At 39.7% G+C, this 22,500-nt stretch overlaps 1 protein-coding gene across 2 annotated transcripts in view; it reads right to left on the bottom strand.

Moving 5' to 3' along the window:
• Positions 1–15,475, bottom strand: part of LOC109076838 (G protein-activated inward rectifier potassium channel 2-like) — a 33,657-nt gene extending 18,182 nt beyond the window's left edge. The window contains exon 1 of one of the 2 annotated variants that reach the window (XM_042733353.1): positions 15,378–15,475. The gene's annotated coding sequence lies outside the window, so the exon portion shown is untranslated. Of the gene's footprint in view, positions 1–15,292 lie in introns of both variants that reach the window. The other variant, XM_042733352.1, reaches the window with a different exon arrangement.
• Between the last annotated feature and the right edge of the window lie 7,025 nt (positions 15,476–22,500).

Raw genomic sequence — 22,500 nt, 5'->3', positions numbered from 1 at the left:
CCGCCAGCGCTTTCGAAGTTGTACAAAGTATGCTCATGACACTTATGTTGAGTTTGCAAAACAGAAGGAGAATCTGTTTGATCGGTGGTGTACATCTCAGAAGGTGGAAAGTAAGGAACATCTTAGACAACTCATTTTGCTTGAGGAATTTAAAAACTGTCTGCCTGAGGTTGTTTCTGTTTATTTGAATGAGCAGAAGGCAGTGACTTTAGAACAAGCTGCAATCTTAGCAGATGAGTTTATCTTGACCCATAAGGTAATGTTTGGTGACAAACACTCTGAGGCGATGGAGCCTGTTTTTGCAGGGATATGATCTTACAGTTTGCCACATCCGTGGGAAGGATAACGTTTTGGCGGATGCTCTGTCAAGGTCGTAAGTGCTGGTGTTTGTCCATCGTTTATGTACTTGTTGACTTTGCCATAGGTTATTCTATAGCAATGTTTTAAGGGTGGGATTGTTATTTGTGATTTTTTTGTTCTGTGTTTTATTGAGTTTTGGCTGGTATTTTTAGTGCAATTGTAAGGTTAATTGGATCCACCTGAAAGGAGTCACTTTAAATCTAGGACACATGCTCTTGCTCTGGCTCTCTCTCTCGTTTTGCAGCCAGCACTGCAGTAGCAGTGTTTCTGCTTCTCCAGGCCCTTTTTTTTCCCTTTTGTTATTAAAATAAACTTATTTTGATTGGCATACTTTTGTTTTGTGTCCTTTATGTTGCATCCCTAGAGCCAGGGTTGTAACACTTACATTTGACACATTACTTCCATTACTTTGTCTACCTAAGAAAGTCAACCAATAGTAGAAATAACCATCACGTTTCTCTGAACAACAACCAATAAGCTAAATGAGTCATGAATCTATAAATAAAGAGAGTCGTGCATTTACTTCTAAATAAATCAGTGTTTTTGAACAAACTGGTTGAATAAATGATTCACTGAGTCAACTATATCCTGTGTTTCACAACAACATTACCAAAAAAACACAACACAGAGGACAGAAGATGAACAGACCAACACTTCTTATGTTTGTTACAGTGTATAAATGGACAGACATTTCTCCATCACAAGGCACAGCTCAGTAAACCTTCATCATTTATTACTGTGAGGCTGAACTGACGGCGCTGTGAGAGTGATTGGAGATCACATGAGCTGAGAACACTGCAGTAAAGATGCCTGCGATCTGTGGGACGCTTCACACTCGCTCGAGCGTTTCGTTCCACTTTCACACATGTGATACTGCGGCATTTGTCCCTGTCAAGTGTACAAAGTAACCCATTAAAAAAAAGTGTTCAAGACATTTGCTTAATCATTTAATTTTTAATTTTCACTTAAATCAAAAAATTTATTTAGACTTGCTTAGACCTTTGTTGTGATAAACAGTAAAGTGTGTTCAAGCGCTAGCAAAAGACAGTGTACAGAAATACCCTTTGAGAGAAGCAGTTAAATCAGCGGAAGTTAAAAGCAGATCGTAAGTGTATTTATTTCTTGTCTCATTAGTGTTTAGCGCAGTTGTCGTTGCTAGGAAACGCTTGTTTGTTTACTTTGTTGAGACGTGCTGCTTTTGGTCTTGTACTCTATTGCATACGTTGTCAGTGTCGTGCGCTTGCTTAGACCTTTGTTGTGTTATACATTATAGTGTGTTCAGCTGAATTCAATTTCCGTTTTGTCTGACGGGTATACAAAAAAGGTTAGATTACCGCGGCAGCGGTCGCGGCAGCCCTCCTGTTAAGCCCTCCTCGTGTGAAGACCGAAGAGTGTAAAGACCATCGACTCTACCGTGCGACTCCACCGGGCAGGGACACCGGCAAGGGATATAAGTATTGTTTTGATTACTCCTTTTTCCTTCTACTTGTTTCACTTCTGTTTCAGTTTGTATAACTAATTCTTACTATGTGTTTCCAGATCCCTACTATCACTACCACTCACAAACCACGCAGCACACAATGTAGGCAGCGCAATCCTAACAACCTGCACACTGCACAATCTTTTTCTCTTGGTCTCTGGAATTGCCAGTCTGTTGTAAACAAAGCCGATTTCATTACTTCTATTATAAGTCATTCAAAGTTAAATCTCATGGCCCTGACAGAGACCTGGATCAAACCAGAGGACACTGCTACACCTGCAGCCCTCTCCAATAATTTCTCATTTCCCCACTCCCCCCGTTTGACTGGAAGAGGTGGAGGTACTGGTCTGCTCATCTCTAATGATTGGAAATTTAATCCTTTACCATCTTTGGGTATCAACAGTTCCTTTGAATCTCATTCCGTTACTGTTACCTACCCTCTTAAAATACATTTTGTAGTTGTCTATCGACCCCCAGGACCACTAGGTAAACTTTTTGGATGAATTAGATGTGCTGATGCTTTCCTGAGGATGGTGCTCCCCTAGTTATGCTTGGAGATTTCAACATCCACCTGCTGACTTCCACACTCTGCTTGCCTCTTTTGATCTCAACCGAGTGTCAACTACTGCTACTCACAAATCAGGCAACCAACTGGACCTTATTTACACACCACACTGCTCCACTGATCATGTACTGGTTACACCACTGCACACCTCAGATCACTTCCTCCTCACTCTTAACCTCAGCATGGTTCCTGACACATCACTTACCCATCCACATGTCATCTTTCGACATAACCTATGCTCACTCTCACCGTCCAGGCTATCTGCTATGGTTTCATCTTCGCTTCCTTCCCCTAAACTGTTAACATCTTTTGATGCTAACAGTTTTACTGATACTTTCTGCTCTACTCTTACATCTTGTTTAGACACTGTTTGCACCTTGTCTTCCAGGCCAGCCCGTACCACCCCTTTAGCCCCTTGGTTATCTGATGTTCTATGCGAACACCGTTCTAAGCTTAGAGCTGCTGAAAGGTTGTGGCGCAAATCCAAAAATACTACTGACCTTAATGTGTATCAGTCACTCCTCTCTTCCTTCTCTGCTAATGTCTCCACTGCTAAAAAGACTTACTACCATAACAAAATTAACAATTCGTCTAACTCTTGCATGCTTTTTAAAACATTTTCCTCGCTCCTTTGTCCTCCTCCTCCCCCTCCTGCTTCATCTCTAATAGCTGACGACTTTGCCACGTTTTTCATTAATAAAATTACAAACATCAGTGCACAATTTTCCACACCACAATCCATCAAGCAAATCTCACAAACAAACATACACTTATTCACATCCTTCTCTTCACTCTCTGAGGCAGAAGTCTCCAAACTCATCCTTTCTAATCATCCTACTACTTGTCCGCTTGATCCTATTCCATCTCATCTCCTTCAAGCCATTTCTCCTGCACTCACTCACATCATTAACACATCCCTTCATACAGGTGTTTTCCCCTCATCATTTAGACAGGCTCGTATAACTCCACTCCTTAAAACCCACCCTCAACCCATCTCTTTTAGAGAACTACAGACCAGTTTCCCTTCTTCCATTCATTGCAAAAACCACTTGAACGAGCTGTATTCAACCAGGTCTCTACCTTTCTCACACAGAACAACCTCCTTGACAAAAAACAATCTGGCTTCAGAAGTGGACATTCAACTGAGACTGCCTTGCTCTCAGTTGTTGAAGCCCTAAGACTGGCAAGAGCGGAATCCAAATCTTCAATACTTATCTTGCTTGATCTATCTGCTGCTTTTGACACGGTTAATCACCAGATCCTCCTGTCAACCCTACTGACAAAGGGCATCTCAGGAACCGCACTCCAGTGGTTTGAGTCTTACCTATCAGATAGGTCCTTCAAAGAATCTGGTAGAGGTGAGGTGTCCAAGTCGCAACATCTAACTACTGGGGTGCCTCAGGGCTCAGTTCTTGGACCACTTCTCTTCTCTGTCTACATGGCATTATTAGGTTCTGTCATTCAGAAACATGGCTTTTCATACCATTGCTATGCTGATGACACTCAACTCTACCTCTCATTCCATCCTGATGATCCATCGGTAGCTGCTCGCATCTCAGCTTGTCTAACAGACATTTCTTGCTGGATGAAGGACCATCACCTTCAACTCAATCTTGCCAAGACAGAACTGTTTGTGGTTCCAGCAAACCCATCGTTTCATCTCAATTTCACCATCAAGTTAGGCACATCAACCATAACTCCTTCAAAAACAGCCAGAAACCTTGGAGTTATGATTGATGATCAGCTAACTTTCTCAGACCACATTGCTAAAACTGTCCGTTCCTGCAGATTTGCTTTATTCAAAATTAAGAAGATCAGGCCCTTTCTTTCCGAACATGCTGCACAACTCCTTGTTCAAGCTCTTGTTCTGTCCAGGCTGGACTATTGCAACGCTCTCTTGGCAGGTCTTCCAGCCAGTTCTATCAAGCCTTTACAATTAATCCAAAATGCGGCAGCAAGATTAATTTTTAATGAGCCGAAAAGAATACACGTCACACCTCTATTTATCAATTTGCACTGGCTACCAATAGCTGCTCACATAAAATTCCCGGCATTGATGTTTGCATACAAAACCACCACTGGCTCTGCACCCCTTTACCTAAATTCATTACTTCAGACTTATGTGCCCTCTAGAAGCTTGCGTTCTGTAAGTGAACGTCGCTTGATTGTGCCATCCCAAAGAAGCACAAAGTCACTTTTACTGACTTTTAAATTAAATGTTCCCTCCTGGAGGAATGACCTGCCCAACTCAATCCCAGCAGCTGAGTCCTTAGCCATCTTCAAGAATCGGCTTAAAACACATCTCTTCCATCTTTATTTGACCCTCTAACTTTTTCCCTCACTATTCTAATTCTATTAAAAAAAAAAACAAAAAAAAATGTAACTACCTTTCTAATCTTTTTGTATCCTATCTATTTTTCTTTTCATTTATTATACAATTATAAAAAAAAGACCTCTATCACTAGCTTGCTCTGTTCTTTTTCTGTTCTATCTGTTTTCTTTTTATTTATTATATAATTTCAAAAACCCTTGCTACGTGTCCTGTGTTAAGCTAAATGAGACTTGTTATAGCACTTGTGTATCATTGCTCTTTTGTTGTTTTTGATTGCTTCTATTGTCCTCATTTGTAAGTCGCTTTGGATAAAAGCGTCTGCTAAATGACTAAATGTAAATGTAAATGTAAATCAGTTTATTGTAAGTCATCTCTCAATCATTATTGGACTGCATTCCATTATATGTTTGATCATTTCAATCTCATCTTACTGAGACAGATTACTGGAGATATAGAGCGACCACTGATATTCAGATCATTTTATGTCAGTATCTGCTCTACTGTTATAAAGATCTCATTTATTTACATCACAAGCAGCAGAATTGCATCATATAAATATCAGCATCTGCAGCAAATTCATATTTTTGCTCAGTTTGAGTCTCTGAATAAAACAGCTGTTTTCTCCTCCATATTCTCTCTAGATCAAACTATATATGAGCTATAACAGCCTGATGGAGAAAATATTATACAAAATAAAAACATATAAACAAATAAAAAAATTATATATTTTGTCATACTTCATCGTTTTATTGTGTATTATTTCATATATCAGGCTTTACACGGTTAATTCAGCCATAACCTCATCAGATGAAATGATAAGATTATATATTGTTTGGAAATTTTCAGGCACAAATGTTCCAGGTCGCATGAGAAAAGAGGACCCAGTGAGATGCTCAGTATGTGTGAGTGTGTGTTTGTCACAGATGTGTAAACATTTACTGATGTGATTAATTAACTTTCTCTAACGGCCGTCACCTGAGCCCAGCACTCTCTCTCTCTCTCTCTCTCTTTGTCTGTCTGTCTCATGTTGAGTCATGTTCACATGTGTCTCTCTGTGGTGTATTTCCTGTTCCTGTCTCACTCTGGTCACTCAAGAGAAAAACAGACGCGCTACAGCTCTAAATCCACGTGCACCTGCTCAGGATGAAAAGGAATCACAGACATACAGGTGTGTCAGAACAGAACTGTGACAAGATTATATGACCCTGATAAAACAAGCCCATCTGTGTGTGTCTCTCTCGCTCTCTGCAGCCATCGATCCATTAGCAAGCTGGACAACCGGCTTTACAACCCACAGGGAGAGAAAATTAACACACACACACCAATGTGTGTTTTAATGCCTCATTCAGATCCGCTCATATTTATTCAGAGAATAAACCGCGTGCTTTGTGTCAGCGGACGGGCAAATGGACACGACATAAATAACATTGAACAAAAACTGAGAGAGACTCATATTCATGAAGCCATTGAGAAGACAAAGACTGATGCAGGAGACAATGAGCACATTACCATAGACAGACAGATAGACAGACAGATAGACAGACAGACAGACAGACAGATAGATAGATAGATAGATAGATAGAAAGATAGATAGATAGATAGATAGACAGACAGACAGATAGATAGATAGAGAGACAGACAGAGAGACAGAGAAACAGATAGACAGACAGGCTAAGAGACAGACAGACAGACAGACAGACAGATAGATAGACAGACAGACAGACAGACAGGCAGACAGACAGGCAGGCTAAGAGACAGACAGATAGACAGACAGAGAGACAGAAAGATAGATAGATAGACAGACAGACAGGCTGAGAGACAGACAGACAGACAGGCTGAGAGACAGACAGAGAGACAGACAGACAAGCTGAGAGACAGACGGACAGACAGACAGACAGATAGACAGACAGACAGACAGACAGACAGACAGACAGACAGACAGACAGGCTAAGAGACAGACGGACAGACAGACAGACAGACAGACAGACAGACAGACAGGCATGCTGAGAGACAGACAGACAGACTGGAGAGCAGATGTAGCAGTGAGCGATGACGGCAGCGACGGCCCTCTGAGACACAGACGAGGTGTGAGCGCAGTCCTCCTGAGAGCTGGAAAGGATCAACACGTGTTTGCAGCACAATGATTGAGTCCAAAAGTAGCTTCTGAGAAAATCACCCCCTGTGTCCGACACTCGTTCTGATCTCAGTTAAAACTCAATACATGATCACAGCACACATCACAGATGGAAACACGTCAACCATCACACACAGGGCGGAATGACATTTGTGTGAGACAGACAGCTTCTCATGATCTAGAAGACTGGAACACTGTCACTCACTAGAACACTTTCACTCACTGGAACACTGATACTCACTAGAACACTAGAACACTGGAACACTTTCACTCACTGGAACACTGTCACTCACTAGAACACTAGAACACTGGAACACTGTCACTCACTAGAACACTAGAACACTGGAACACTGTTACTCACTGGAACACTGGAACACTAGAACACTGGAACACTGTCACTCACTAGAACACTAGAACACTGGAACACTGTCACTCACTGGAACACTAGAACACTGGAACACTGTCACTCACTAGAACACTGTCACTCACTAGAACCCTGGAACACTGTCATTCACTAGAACACTGGAACACTGTTACTCACTGGAACACTGGAACACTAGAACACTGGAACACTGTCACTCACTAGAACACTAGAACACTGGAACACTGTCACTCACTGGAACACTAGAACACTGGAACACTGTCACTCACTAGAACACTGGAACACTGTCACTCACTAGAACCCTGGAACACTGTCATTCACTAGAACACTGGAACAGTGTCACTCACTAGAACACTAGAACACTGGAACACTGTCATGCACTAGAAAACTGGAACACTGTAACTCACTAGAACACTTTCACTCACTGGAACACTGTCACTCACTGGAGCACTAGAACACTGAAACACTGTTACTCACTAGAACACTGTCACTCACTGGAGCACTAGAACACTGGAACACTGTCACTCACTAGAACACTGGAACACTGTCACTCACTAGAACCCTGGAACACTGTCATTCACTAGAACACTGGAACAGTGTCACTCACTAGAACACTAGAACACTGGAACACTGTCATGCACTAGAAAACTGGAACACTGTAACTCACTAGAACACTTTCACTCACTGGAACACTGTCACTCACTGGAGCACTAGAACACTGAAACACTGTCACTCACTAGAACACTGTCACTCACTGGAGCACTAGAACACTGGAACACTGTCACTCACTAGAACACTTTCACTCACTGGAACACTGTCACTTACTGGAGAACTAGAACACTGGAACACTGTCACTCACTAGAACACTGGAACACTGTCATTCACTAGAACACTAGAACACTGGAACACTGTCACTCACTAGAACACTGGAACACTGTCACTCACTAGAACACTAGAACACTGGAACACTGTCACTTAGTGGAACACTAGAACACTGGAACACTGTCACTCACTAGAACACTAGAACACTGGAACACTGTCACTTAGTGGAACACTAGAACACTGGAACACTGTCACTCACTAGAACACTGGAACAGTGTCACTCACTAGAACACTGGAACAGTGTCACTCACTAGAACACTGGAACACTGTCACTCACTAGAACACTAGAACACTGGAACACTGTCACTTAGTGGAACACTAGAACACTGGAACACTGTCACTCACTAGAACACTGGAACAGTGTCACTTACTGGAACACTAGAACACTGGAACACTGTCGTTCACTAGAACACTGGAACAGTGTCACTCACTGGAACACTAAAACACTGGAAAACTGTCACTCACTGGAACACTAGGACACTAGAACACTAGAACACTGTCACTCACCGGAACACTAGAACACTGGAACATTCTCACTCACTAGAACACCTACATGTTACAGTTGTATCACTATCTGTAAACATTAGAAATTCACACCAGCATTTTCATTTTGCAGAAAGGCTTGTCCAACAGCAAATGAAATGACTCTGTTAAATTTCTCTAAACAAGCGCCATTGTATACATGTGTCAAACAAACAGAGCACAGAAGAATGGGAGTGCAAAAATTCTGACAAAAAAATAGGCATTTTGCTTAAATATTTTGCATCTAAACATGGAAGGACTTCATTTACAACAACAGCATAAACTGCAGTATGAAGTGTTTTTTTTATCATTATTGATACTATTTTATTTAAAGACAAAGTATCAAACCATCATTTTGTGTACCGTTACACTCTTACCAGCCCATGTGTGTAAATGCTGATTAGATTTTTGGGCCAATTTGCTGATGTTTCCAGCTAATACTAACAGACTAGTACTTCAAGTAGGCCTACATGTTTTACCAGGTTTAAATAATTTTACAGTTTTGTAGGGCTGCTGTCAGGTGTCTGATGTGAAGCTGGACACACACATCACTGAGATCAGTGTAAATAAACATGAGCTGCAGCTTCTGCTGGACGTCATGAAGGACCAACACAGAACGAGATCCTTCATCGCAATCACACATCAAACCACATTCACACAACCATCACCTGAACAAATGCTCTGGATAAAAGCCTATGCTGAATGCATGAATGCAACTGCACACAGCATCATCATCATCATCATCATCATCAAGACCAGTGCAGGATTACAGCAGGTTTCTTCATTAAGACCAGGAAGTAAAAAAATGTACAAATAAAACAGTGATTAACAACCAACTCCACATACTGTAAACTGCAATAACAGTTAACCCAGTTAAACCGGTTGACCACCATTACACACACACATTGACAACGCATGGTATTACACGTTTAGCTGCACGCATCCTGCCTTAAACCAACCCAAACCAGCGCTTAGAGCCCCAGCTCCATAAGTCTGATCACAGGACCACAACACAGTTCATACAGTAGATCTACACCAGCACGTGGGGAAGTCGTGGCCTAGTGGTTAGAGAGTTTGACTTCTAACCCTAAGGTTGTGGGTTCGAGTCTCGGGCCGGCAATACCACGACTGAGGTGTCCTTGAGCAAGGCACCGAACCCCCAACTGCTCCCCGGGCGCCGCAGCATAAATGATACCCACTGCTCCGGGTGTGTGTTCACTGCTGTGTGTGTGTGTGTGTGTGTGTTCACTGCTGTGTGTGTGCACTTTGGATGGGTTAAATGCAGAGCACCAATTCTGAGTCACCATACTTGGCTGTATGTCACGTCACTGAATCAAACTACAGTCACAGAATGTGTGTAACAACTGACTTTCACTGTATGAAAAAAGAATACTATGGAAGTCAATAGAAACTATCCATTGTTTGGTTACCAACATCATCTTTAATGTTCAGAAGTAGAAAGAAAGTCACACAGGTCTGGAACGACTGGAGGGCAAGTAAATGACATAATGTTCATTGTGAATCTCTGTAAAGGGTTAGTTCATCCAAAAATGTACATTCTGTCATTAATCACTTACCCACATGTCGTTTCAAACCCGTAAGACCTTTGTTCATCTTCAGAACAAAAAATAAGATATTTTTGATGAAACTCGAGAGCTTTCTGACCCTACACAAGCAGCAAGGATATCAACAAACAGAAACATAGCAAGGACCTACAATCAGTGTTGTTTACGTTCAGCATGCACACGCTCTCTATTAAGCGTAAACCACGCTGATTACGTTGATTATGTTCTGGGATACTCTCCAACATGACGGAAGATGGTAACTCAGGGAGAAGAATCGTTGAATAAAATATGTTATTATTGTTTTCTTTACACACAAAAAGTATTCTCGTAGCTTTGTAAAATGACAGTTGAACTGTTGATGTCACATGGACTATTTTACCGATGTTTCTGTGCGTTGATCGTAGTAATATCCTTGCAGTCTACGGAGGGTCAGAGAGCTCTCAGATTCCATCAGAAACATCTTAATTTGTGTTCCGAAGGTCTTAGGGTTTGGAACGATATGAGGGTGAGTAATTAACGACAGAATTTTCATTTTTGGATGAACTAACCCTTTAAAGGAGTCTCATTTACAAACACGCCCATGTTCAGGCTGTGACCTTTGACCTTTCAGCACACGGTGAGAGTTCACACACTGCAAAAAATAATTTTCTTATATAGCTTTTTGACTTGTTTTCTAGTATAAATATCTAAACATTCTTGAATCAAGATGCATTTACTTGACAAGTAAAATGATTTAAGATATTAAAGTCACATTTTGTTAGTTTTTGTTTAAAACAAACAATAATATCTGCCAGTGGGGTAAGAAAGATAATCTTAATTCAAAGGCTAAACAGAAAACACTGTCAGAAAACAAGTCATTTTAACAAGACAAAAATACTTAGAAAATAATTTTTTTTGCAGTGCAGTTCACACTCTCTCAAAGACCTGAAGAAGAAGCTGTCTCCGGCCAGAGGAAGGGCTTCTTGTGAGCTGAACATGGAGCTCTGGTCTCAGAGGTGTTTGCTGAACGCAGCTGTAATCACTGTGCAAACACACACACACCTGAACACACAGCAGCTCACCTGAGCCTTGTGCCGCTGAGGGATGCTGGGTAATTCACACACCGCCTGACTCAGCACAAACACTGCAAACGCCAGCCGATCGCACGGTTTCTCACCACGAGAGCGAGCTGTGTCCGTCACCGCAGCGTCTCTGGATCCTCTAACACGAAGTCTATTTCTGGCATTGATAAACAGCCCTCTCTCCCTCAGTAGGTCACTGCGAGCACGGGCTGCGTTAAATATTTCATATTCCTTCAATCTCGCTGGGCTTTTGGTGCAGAACCAGCATCACGGTGGGCTGGAGGAGATCTGTGGGCGGTGCGAATAAATAAAACACAAGAACATCGACACCTAAACCACAAGAGCAAATCTTGAGATGATTGACAAACGCTGCTCACAATTTCTGAGGGTTTCGTCACATGACCTTTAAAACATGCATCTCTAAAATACACTCCACATCATCACAAGACCATCATCAATTTCCAGAACGTTTCAGATGATGTCAATGTTGTAATTTAGAAGAATGTGCATGTCATCCTCGACTGTAACAAACCGAGTTTCATAACATCTACACCTAAATGACTTCAAGATCTTAAACAATATTTCATAAAATATACAGTACTATATATAATGTACATATAAATATAATGCAATTAATTTATGAGTAAATCTAAAGAGCAATTATGACAAAAGGCCAGTTAGATTGAAAACAATAATATTTCTGATCTCAATTAGTGTGTGTGTAAGTGAGTGTGTGCGTGTGTGTGAGTGTGTGTGTGTAAGTGAGTGTGTACGTAGGTGTGTGTGTGTGTGTGTGTGTGTGTGAGAGAGAGAGAGAGAGAGAGAGAGAGAGAGTGTGTGTCACAGAAACTGACCATGCATCCTGATCATCATCAGATTTCATTATGATATGAGGTATGATACTATATTTGTAATATTATGACATTAGAAGTACTTTAGACTTCTACTATCATAAATACTGACAAAATTGAAGAGTTAAACTGACACACAAAAATAATTTACTCTGGCCTAAAGTCATACACAACTGAGGTTGATTTCCAAATATGAAAGTGCAAACACTGCAAAAAATGATTCTCTTGCTTAGTATTTTTGTCTTGTTTTCTAGTATAAATATCTAAACATTCTTGAATCAAGAAGAATTTATTGTACAAGTAAAATTATTTAAGATATTAAGTCTAAAAATTAAGTAAAATTATTTAAATGTTGTTAGTTTTTGCTTAAAACAAGCAAACATATCTGCCAATGGGGCAAGAAAAATAATCTTGTTTAGCCTTTGAATTAAGAGTATTTTTCTTACCCCATTGGCAGATATGTTTGCTTGTTTTAAGCAAAAACTAACAACATTTAAATAATTTTACTTAATTTTTAGACTTAATATCTTAAATAATTTTACTTGTACAATAAATTCTTCTTGATTCAAGAATGTTTAGATATTTATACTAGAAAACAAGACAAAAATACTAAGCAAGAGAATCATTTTTCAGTGTGATTTCTGAAACCGGTGTCAGACCCGTCCACACACAGTTTCCGGTCTCGCCACGCTCGCTGTTTCTCTAGTTTTGTGCGGCTGAAATCCTGCTGACCTGAAGAGTTTGAGCATGTTTGCCGTGTTTGGTGGAGGAGGGAATTTTTCTGTCTCTCGCTGGGAAACATGAGCCACCATCACCATGGCAACACACGGCTCGGTCCGTCAGTGCTCACAATGTGCCAAGTGAAGTGGCAGCGTTCTGCAGCGTTCCAGAAGCGTCGGGAACACGCCGCGTTCGTCAAACCTGACAAACCAGAGCCTCGTTTGCAAACCTGTGGGTCAAGAGACTCTCTGACACTCCATGGACGCTGGAGTAGGCGTGACAATCAAATGTTCACGGACAGCACCCAATAATTCAATCATGTACAGTCTATGATCATAACCAGCAGAAGACATGCGTCTCAAATAGACATTCATTTAGTTAGGAGCTCATGCATGTCATTAAATCTGCAGTGAGGAACCTGTGAGTCGCTGCCAAAATCTGAAACTCCAGAACTGTCAAAGCCTCTTCCGGTTTGGGGACGGAAACTAATAATTTCAGATCATAAAGTTTTGCTACAAATTATCCAGGAGAACAACATCATGCTTGATATTTTAACAAGAATATCTGTGGAAAAGCTCTTCAGTTTCTTCCTAATTTTCATTTTTCCTTTACATTTCACTGTTACTATGTGAAAAATGACAACATTAAGATTTTCTTATGTGTCAAAATGATGGAAATCACTTTATTATCACTGAATGTTCCAGTTATTGAACATTTCTAATTAAGGTGACATGTTACATAATACAGACAATATCTGATATTTAACAAATAATAAAGCTCTTGTGTTTACTCATGACCTGTTTTAGTGATTTGGTAATGCTTTTACACTTTTAAAGCCTGATGCTTGAAGGGTAAGTAGAAAAATTAAACAGTTTATGAAACGCTTATTATTGTGTTCAAATCTTTCACTGGTTGTTAACAGAATTCATAATTCACACGAAGCATCATTTGCTGTAGAAGACAGCTGGATGCTTGATTAAATATAACGGTTTACACGCAGGCCTCTGCTCCAGATCGTCAGAGCTGAGGTTTCTGAGGATCTGTAGGAGAGAAAAAAGGACGCGCTTCACTGAACATCACAAGAAGCTCTGAGAGGAGGAAGAATGAAGCTCTCCGTGAAGTTTCGTGTGGATGAAAACTTACATGACTTATGCAACGCTGGCACAATCACAGCCTGAGCACCGCGAATCTGAGCCTTCTGGAACTAAACCGTCTGAGGAAGAAGCGGACGAATTAACCCACGAGAGAGAGAGAGAGAGAGAGAGAGAGAGAGAGAGCTACACTATATACTCAGAGAGCATGACAAGGCAGTCAAACTAGCTGCAAAATATATACACTGCAAAAAATTAAAAGAACCAAAGACTTAAACTACTTCAGTCTGTGTGCATTGAATTTATTTAATACACGAGTTTCACAATTTGAGTTGAATTACTGAAATAAATGATGTTTTCCATGACATTCTAATTTATTTAGATCCAAAAAAGTGATTCTCTTATTTATTATTTGTGTCTTGTTTTCTAGTATAAATATCTAAACATTCTTGAATCAAGATGCATTTACTTGACAAGTAAAATGATTCAAGATATTATGATTTAAGATATTCTTTTCTAAAAAAAACAAAAAAACAAAAACAAGAAAACAAAGAAAACAAGACATAATATATTAAGCCATCTTTCTTTACAATAAATTCATCTTTATTCAATAATATTTAGATATTTATACTAGAAAACAAGACAAAAATACTAAATAAGATAATTTTTTTGCAGTGTATACACCATGCACCCCAAATGAAATGGTTAATTCATAATATTAATTAGCTTTTTTTTATTACATATTCTTCACTGTATATAAATGTAATTATTATATTTAATATTAGAAATACTGTCTGCTGTTATTATTCTTATTTGATTGTATTTATTTATTTATATATTTATTATTTATTCTCTCATTTATTGTCTCCTTTTTTACTATGGTGATGTAATTATATTCTGTATTGTACACATCTAAAATGCGTTGGGAATACTGTAACACAAATGTCATGCCAATAAAGTAACTTCAACTTCAACTTGAGAGGGAGAGAGAGATCGCGTTTACGGGGTTTTTAAGGTTTCCATGGAGACGGTGCGGGATCAGAACCCACTCAAACCGAGCCGATGATGAGCACCACAGGCGCCAGGTTCACACACACAGAAGCAGCACATATGTCAGGAAGAGAAAAGCTCGTAAATGTTTTACTGAAGCCACGATCTTCATCACTGTTGCTCCTCCGCGAGGAAGACGATGATGATGATGATGATGGTGATGATGAGGAGGAGGATTCTTAGATTACCGAGCGCTCGTCGTTCAGCCCTTATGTAAGCCATCATTCAGTTACAATGCTCCTCCGAAACACGGAGAAACTGCGATTACAGTGATGGAGGAGTAAATACGACACGTACCCGACAGCGCGTTCATTCATTCACTCGCTCTTCATCCTCTCCAGCTCTCACTCTTCAGTGATGATGAAGAAGACGCTGATCTCACCTTCCAGCCCGCAGCTCACGGAGAGAAACCCAGAGAGCCATCATCTTCATCATCCTCCCATCCTGACATGATCTCTAATGAACCAGAGACTGGGAGAGAGAGAGAGAGAGAGAGAGAGAGAGAGAGAGGAGGGAGGGGGCGGGAGATTCGACTGGCGTCACAGGTTCGAGTCTCTCTGATTCAGCTCCGCGGCGGGATTATTCGCACTTTTATTCGTACTGTACGCCAGTGAAACTCAATATTATATGCAGATCAAACACATGCGTATAGTAGCACGCCAAAGTGTAATTATTTATAAATTTACTAGCAATTTCTGAGAGAAGCTGTTACAAAGTGCGTATCACACACACACACACACACACACACACTGTATATATATTTAAAGTGCCGAATTACCTCCGCTGTTGTTTATTGTCATTATTATTATTTATCATTATCATTGCAATAAAACTAAAAATACATAGTTCCTGTAAACCCACCACTCTTGTTTACACTTTTCCTGCCTGCACTTTATCCACTGTATTAATATAGTTACATGTTTATATTCATTAGGAATAGGTTATTATTTATTTTTTTAATGTTATACATTCATTATTTATATATTTGTTTATAAAAGTGTTGTTTTTGCTGACATGATGCTCAGTATGTCTTCAAATATGCCTGAGTTTCACGCACCACAGATCAGGGTGTTCAGTAACGATCAGCTGACACAGAGAGATGATTAAATAATTGGCCGTTCCGATCAGCATGTTTTAGATAAGGACATTTGTGTTCCCACAGGAAGTCAGAAGCACCCTGGAGCAGAAGCAGCAGCTGCGCAGGTTCCTCTGTGGGGACGGATGGGGACACACTCCAGACTGAAGTCCCTTCGGTCCGAGCGCGTAATGACTGCAGATCGACGCAGTGACAGGAACAGCTGCTCCGACGGCCCTTCACATGCTAGCACACACACACACACACACACACACACACACACACACACACACACACACACACACACACACAGTACACACACACACACACACACACACACACACACACACACACACACATTTAATGCTGACGCTCCCTGAAGAGAGGAAATAGCAGGTTAACACTGTATCAGAGTTCTTCTGTTCTGTTCTGAGAGACACACACAGGTTCACACTTGGGTCTCGTTCTGCATAAACATACGATCATCTGTCAATAAAGAAATAAAGAATCAAACAAAAACTTCTCCAGATGTTCACTGATGGACTGGAGTGCTGTGGATTACTTGTGGATTATTGTGATGTTTTTATCAGCTGTTTGGACTCTCATTCTGACGGCACCCATTCACTGCAGAGCATCCATTGCTGAGACACTGATGCAGTGCTACATTTCTACAAACCTGATGAAGAAACACACTCATCCTGATCTTTGAAGGCACATTTTCAGCAAATCTTCATTTTCTGGGTGAACTATTAAGCAGAACACAAACCTACTGACATAATTAAAGCAGAACATGATTTGATTGATTTCTGCGTCTTTCACAAAGTGAGCAGCTTTCTGATCATCACACAGACAAACCTGAACACGCACTTTCTCTCTCTCTCTCTCTCTCGCTCTCTCTCTCTCTCTCTCTCACACACACACACACACACACATACACACAGGTGGATGAAAGGCAGTGAGCGGCAGACAGCACATGACCTCTGCTGTGACACGCTGTGGGAAGTTTGTTTGAGAGTGTCAGAGCAGATCAAAGGCCACACACACACACACACACACACACACACACACACACACACACACACACACACACACACACACACACACACACACACACACACACACACACACTCAGTGTTAAAGCAGCGGTACGTGTCGGGTGTGATTATCACACTGATGTACATGACCCTCTAGACCTCACTGCATATTCAGCACTAATTAACTTCATTCGGTGGATTTACTGTCATCATCGCCAACATCTTCACTGAAACATCCGTGTGTTTTCAGAACTGATGATCTCAGTGTGGGGACATTATGAATCTTTGGCTTCCACACCTTCATTATTTACAGTCCTTTTGACTGATCTGTCATGAAAATCTGCATTTCTGTAAGCTATAAAATCTTCTCAAGCAGACTGAGAGTCATTAACAACACTGAGGCTTCAGCTGAAAACCTCTGTTTTTGAGTTTCCTTGCCAGTTTGCTGTTGAAACAGCAAATACAAATGCAGAAGACTGTCATTATGCCAAAATAAACTGTATGTTATCACACGACTACCCACCAATTAACTACCTGTACATACACGTCTGGTCAGATATCCTTGTAGGGACTCTCCTCAGCCGAAATTGTTTTTATACAAACTGTATTTTCTATTGCCCTTCACCAACCTTACAACTAACCCTAGCCCTCACAGAAAACTTTCTGCATTTTTACTTTCTCAAAAAAAAATTAAAAAAAAAAAAAAAATAACTCATTCTTTATGATTTATAATCTTCTGTACCCATGAGGACCTCAATTTAGGTCCCTACAGTGACACGAGTCCCCAAAAGTCTGTGTGTATTCAGATTTAAGTCCCCACCAGGATATATAAACCTGTACACACACACACACACACACACACACACACACAGAGCTTGGTGCTTGCTCGTCCTTTTACAGCAGAACTACCCAAATCTGATTTTCAACAAACAATGCTAATATTCAGCATTAGTTAACAACTTATCATCCAGTCTTCAGTGTCACATGATCTTCAGAAATCATTCTAATATGATGATTTGCTGCTCAAGAAACATTTCTGATTATTATCAATGTTGAACACAGTTGTGCTGCACAATATTTTTGTTGTAAACTGTGAAACATTTTATTTTTCAGGATTCACACATGAATAGAAAGTTCAAAAGAACAGCATTTATTTGAAATAACTCTTTTGTAACATTATAAATGTCTCTATGGCACTTTTGATCAGTTTAATGCAGCACTGATGAATAAAAGTATTAATTTCTATAAAGAATATTTTACTGACCACAAATCTTTCAGTGGTAGTGTATCACTACTTTAAAACACAATGAAGCAAACATTATTATTATTATAATAAATGAAGAGGAACTGAAATGCTTTGTTTCTGTCCGTGAAGCTTGTAGTGTGGCCCGTCTGTGGCCTCTGGATAATTACAGCATTAACTGATGTTCTCCAGGGGCCCGGGGTCACGTTTGCCTGTAGCAGGGTCTCCGAGGCCTTTCGTCCACAGCAACATTAATTACAGGAAGATTCCCGCTGGAGTAACCGGAGGTGAACATTACTGAGAGTAACTCACTAACTAACTGTTAATGTGTCACTGCGAACTCAGGAGCAGACCAGACTGTAAACCAGACGTTCCTGCGCTAAACAACATCAACACATCCGTCCACAAATAAACTTAGAACAGTCATATGTATTTCTTCCAGAAATCCAATCTGATGACCCATGATGTACTGAGGGGCGGAGCCAAATAATCACCCAATCAAATGCTTCAGATTAAGAACAGCCCTCTCTTGAAACCACGTGAGTCTTACTAGCAAATCACAGCTTTGATGTAAACAAAAGACTATTCTGAACATAAAAACACCTCTACAGACTTCCCAAACTTAAAAAAACATGCCAACACAGTAAAGCACGGAGGGTTAGATCCACATAATACAAAAAAGAGTGAAATGCTTGTATTTTCTCATTCATAGCTCCAGTGACTGACTTGAAAAAGAAGAAGAAGAAAACACTGGTTCCAGAACTGAAGGGCCATGAGCAGCGGAGGAGTGAATGCTGATCATGTATTTCTAGTGCAGAAGATGAATGTGAAAAGATGACAGAATAGAGCTGCTTCACATGACCAACTCCATTAATGCTCTTCTGCCATCTGCTGGTGACACACAGTAACACACACACACAGTAACACACACACACACACACACACACACACTGCTGTTAGTGTGTGCAGATCTCAGCAGATCTCATTTGTAGACATCATAAAATATAATTTAATTGAAGTCAATTCATTAAAGTCAATTAAAGATTATGACTAGCCATAATGACACTGTACATCTCAAGTGAATAAAATGACTAGTCACGATTATGTTGAAGATATCATGATGTAAATTATGAGTCAAAAGTACAAAACAGGTCTCATAAACTGGAATTCTGACCAGTCAAAACTACATATAAACAGATATTTCGGGAATATTAAATCAAACCAATATCCAGCAACTACTAAATTGTCCCTCGCAATAATTTGATCATTTGATTTAGATCAGGGCCCGCATTCACAAAACATTTTATATTGCCACTAAGAGTTCTCCTAAATAGCAGCAACATTTTTTTAGCTGAGTTTTCTCTTAAACCTCTTCACAAAGCTGCTGAGACAAACTTTTACTGAGGAACAGAGAGAAGTCTCACAGTAAGGGGCGGGGCGGACCTCGTTATAGATGATGTCAGCGTGCTTATTAACTATGCACACAGTGATTGGCTGATAGTCTCTGTCAGAGATTCATAAAATATTGTAGAGTGCGATATTATGTTGCCACATTCAAATAAAATTTTTAAAGAGCAGGTCATATGGTATTTTAAAGTGTCCTAATATTGTGTTGGAGTGCCATAAATGCATCTAAGGTCAGAAAACATTGTAATTTTCTCAGAATATACATTTAATATTCATTAAGAGTCATTTGTAGAAGATTTCGAAACGATTCGTTCCAAGCAAGTTCAGAGCAAACCCCTCCCTTCCTCAAGCCTGCTCTGCTCTGATTGGTCAGCTGGACAAGCCGGTTGTGATTACTAAACTGACCCAGCAATAATTTTTATCAAACCAATAAATGTCTGTTATCTGCCGTTATGTCCCCACCAATCCCAAAATCAAACATACACGCATGCATTTAATCCTTCCAACACCAATAAACACTGATCAGATAAAGTTGACCAGATCCTGAACACTGAAGAGTTTAATCTGATAAGAAGAGCAGCTCGATTCAGTTCAGCAGCTCAATCAAAACCAGCGGCATCACAAACCATTAACAATCTCACAGATCACACCCTGCTGGTGAATCAATACACATCGTAATGGTCTTTTTAGTAGAACCCATTAGAACTTCTGTGATGTTTTTCCCCCAGCAGAGTTCAAATCCTGCCGATCAATATCAGAACCAGATCAGAACTTTACTATGATTTATTGGGTCATACAACGATGAACCAGTGAAAATCTACACTGATTTTCTTCTGTTTAAGTTCTGACAGTAATGAAAGTGAGGCTGTGATGGACTGAAGAACAGTGCGCTCAATGGTTTAGTTTATGGGGGGGAAAACAGGCTGGTCTTAGCTGCAAAAAAATATTCTCTTACTTGGTATTTTTGTCTTTTTTTTTTTTAGTATAAATATCTAAAACTTTTTTGTTTAAATGCAAAATATTTAAAGTGTACCTGAAGTATACTTGCAACAGTTCTATGTTCACAAGACACTTCATCGAGAAAAAATAGTTTGAAGAGACTTTCTTATTAGTGTCAGAATGCCCTGGTGGGGGGCTGTGGACCAACCTAATATTGTACTTAAAAACGTGAAAAAAAAAAAAAAAAAAAAAATTAAAAAACAGACATAACAATGTGTTTAATGTGGGATTAAGATATAGTGTATAAGATATAAACTAATGATTAATTATTTTAATATTTCGTTGATAAAAGACTAACCTAGCCTCCTCAGGAATGCTTCCGTCACCGTCAGAATAATTGGCTTCCGTCAGAATAATGGGCGTTTACTAGCCGCTCTCAAGCGCACGACCGCATGCATAATTTTGCCACAAAGAACCGGCTGAAGAAATGATTATGAATTTGTCAAAAATAGCAAGGAGACATTTAATTGTTTATTAATAAAATGGTGTTTACTGTGTCGCTGCAAAGACGATGCGGACTCGCCATGAACGCCAGAGAGAAATGCACATTTCATATGGATTAGGCCTACATATTCAGAGAGTAGCCTATTTATTTTCGTTTTGAATATTTTCGGTTTAAAAGTAGACATTTTTAAGCTTTTTATAATAGATAGCCTATATTTCTCAAAACTGTCTGTGAGGCACAAGCTGAGTTTCTGCGCCCTCCAGTTCACGTGCAATACAAGTGATGTGCCGGTACCTTATTACATTGTCTGCTAATATATTTGCTTGTTTATTAAATACAGGCAATGGGTTGATAAAATATTGATCAAAATTAAGATACAATTTATACAAAACGAAAATCTTTTAAACAGAGTCTTTCTACAAAACAAAACTCAATAAAGTGGTCAAAATCATGTCTTACCTACTCCATGTCTCATAGGCTATTGAGCATGATGTATCATATCTTTCTCATGCTGCATGCTCACTTTCATAATAAACATTGATTAAATAAATAAAAAAATTACATTAGCCTATAATATTTAAACAAATATGAAACCAAATATGTTTTCTTTAATGGCTACAACACATAGCCTAAACAGTACAGAGATTTTTTTTTATTTTTTATTTTTTATTTTTTTTTATTAAACATCAAAGTACAAGTACATCAAGTACAATTTTTGTGTATAAAACAGTAACAATCACGCCAGGGGAGAAGACTAGTAGAGAAATTTAATTTCGTCAGTCACAACATAATGACGTCACATATTTTCCAACCCAGCCCTCAGCCCCCCCCGCATGAAACAGCTTCCAGCGCGCCTGGTTCTATACTAAGTATATCTTTAATTGTACTTCAGCACTACTTCCACACAATTAAAGTACAGAATTAGTTGTTCCAATTAAGCAGACTTTAAGTAAACCAGTTTAGTATATTAAAAGTACAATTGCAGGGCATTTTATTAGTTTTTTTTTTTTAACTACTGACACACATTTTTAAAACTTTTTTAAAAACTTCACACACAAATCCAAGAATTGCACACAAAATGCAAAATGAAGCACTGCATTCAAAATCTCACAAACACATCTCAAAACCAAACACCTTTGCCACATTAATTCCTGTTAGATGTGTGTGTGTTACATAGAGAATTGTGTGTTGTGTTTTGCAAAAGGTGACTTCAGCTGCTTGGACAAGCTGCAGGCCTGCAGCGAGCCGCCGATGATCCACAGCAACACAGAGCAGCTGCAGCTGGAGGAGGAGAACAGACAC

This window comes from Cyprinus carpio, chromosome B10, assembly GCF_018340385.1.
Source record: "Cyprinus carpio isolate SPL01 chromosome B10, ASM1834038v1, whole genome shotgun sequence".
NCBI lineage: Eukaryota > Metazoa > Chordata > Actinopteri > Cypriniformes > Cyprinidae > Cyprinus > Cyprinus carpio.
The sequence above is the reverse complement of the archived record's forward strand: the minus strand, read 5'-3'. Positions and strand labels throughout refer to the sequence as shown.